This window comes from Amblyomma maculatum, chromosome 10 (genome assembly GCF_055883805.1).
Source record: "Amblyomma maculatum isolate TAMU_Amacu chromosome 10, ASM5588380v1, whole genome shotgun sequence".
Taxonomy (NCBI): Eukaryota; Metazoa; Arthropoda; class Arachnida; order Ixodida; family Ixodidae; genus Amblyomma; species Amblyomma maculatum.
This window is the reverse complement of record NC_139353.1, coordinates 71854534-71856403: the sequence shown is the minus strand read 5'-3', so window position 1 is coordinate 71856403 and position 1870 is coordinate 71854534.

The following is a 1870-nucleotide window of genomic DNA, read 5'->3' as shown; positions in this document are numbered from 1 at the left end:
GCAATCGGAAAGGGTAAAGCTTTGACCGTGTGGAGTGTCTTTTGCTCGTCGAAATTGCGTCGCGTGTGAAACGAGAGCTGCCCTGCTTCCAAACTTGGAACTTCCTGCACCCAAGATGCAGACGTGACAGGTGACCATGATCGCAAACAAGACGAATTGCGCCATGCGCCCTGCATTGTCACACAGACATCGTCAGGCCGACGGCGGGATGCCGTAATGCTTGACCTGAATGAAACACTGACAGTTTCAAGAGCAGACGGCTCACACGAGAACGGCGACATCTGGAAAAACAAAATCCCTTTGCTTAGGTTGCTCTGGCTCCGCTTGTCGGCTCCATCGTGCTTTCCGGAAGTGCTGCAGCTAACCTGGCGGGCATTGCAAGTAATATTGATAGCGACAGCACCTACGTACGGCCGCCCAAACCTTTACCTGCCGTGCGCAAAGGCCGCCCTTTCTATGCTCTTGCGCCTTAGAGTGAAGAAATCTTGGCGGAAGGTCAAGATTACGGAAGTGCTTGGCGAGCCTTTACTTATACTTGCACTTTTCGCTGGTTAGCTCCTCTGTAATGCTCATAAACACACAAAATGCTGCCGTCACAAACGCCAGCTAAAGGTTTGGGCGTCTGCATATGTGTATGTAGCAACGAAAGACCTGAAAAAAAAAGAACACTTTGCCTCACTAACGATAATTGAAATACACGCTGTATGTGTCTTTGATCCCTCAGAATGGAGCAATGAAGCCTTATGACATATCTCGCGGGGATATCATACAGGTAAGAATGCACATTTAAGTTTGAAGTAAATGTATTTGTGGAATAAAACAAATCAACTTACAAGCTGACGGCTGTGGTTAAAAAACTATAAATCTTCTAATGCAATATACTGAGACCTGCCCAAAACTCCTCTTTGCTGCACATGTTTCCGCAATGTGGTTATGTGCATGCACAATAAATGTCCTTTACCTCGCAGTAGAGTCTTGGCGGACAAAGTAATACAATTTTTATTTTTTCAGACCACAGGCGTTCATTGTATTGTATGGTGGTTATGACGAGAATTAAACTTGGACGAACGCAGCGGAAATACTACTGAATGTAGGTTATATTGTAAGCAATAATAATCTCATCCTTCGTAGGAAAAACATCAGTGAATATATTGGCGGTTCCTGTGTTGCTATAGAGGAACCGCAAAAATACGCTGTTAAAGAAGACATCCTTAGATCACAACCAATCAAATGATTGGTCTAGCTTTTGTAAAATCTGCGCGATGAAATTCACCCCACCTAGCAAGAAACTGAAAAGTACTGTGTATTTAACCAAGCACTAACGTACGCAGTCAGTATTGATTTGTAGAAATAATTTGACTCAGACAAAACCTCAGATGCCAGGACAACTTTGATTAATTTGTATAATGAAAATGTATGTATACCGCGAAATATCTATAGCCTCCATGTCGCTAATGCTTTTGCATGCTGTTCTTCATTAGTTGTGCGACGCGGAATATATAACTGTAATGTACACTGGAAGACGACGAAGTGTGCAGTGCATGGTGCGGGATGAAGCGTTCGTATCAGGGCCCGCAGACAATAAATCATACCTTCACTTATCACCAACTGAGTGTCTTCGTCAGATGTTTAAGCTTTCTCGTCAAGTATAAAAATAGGCCATGTTACGCGCTTGGAAGCCTATGCGAGGTAACGCCGAGGTCACCATGTACTTCAAAGAGCTTCGAGGTGCAGTTGGAATTTAAGCCACATAAACTTTGGGTAGGTGTGTTCCTATTAAAGGTCCCGGTCAAAGGTCAACTGATGTGTGAAGTAGCTTAACGCGTGAGCAGCTGCGTGTCGAGACATGATCTCTGACCAATATTGAGTA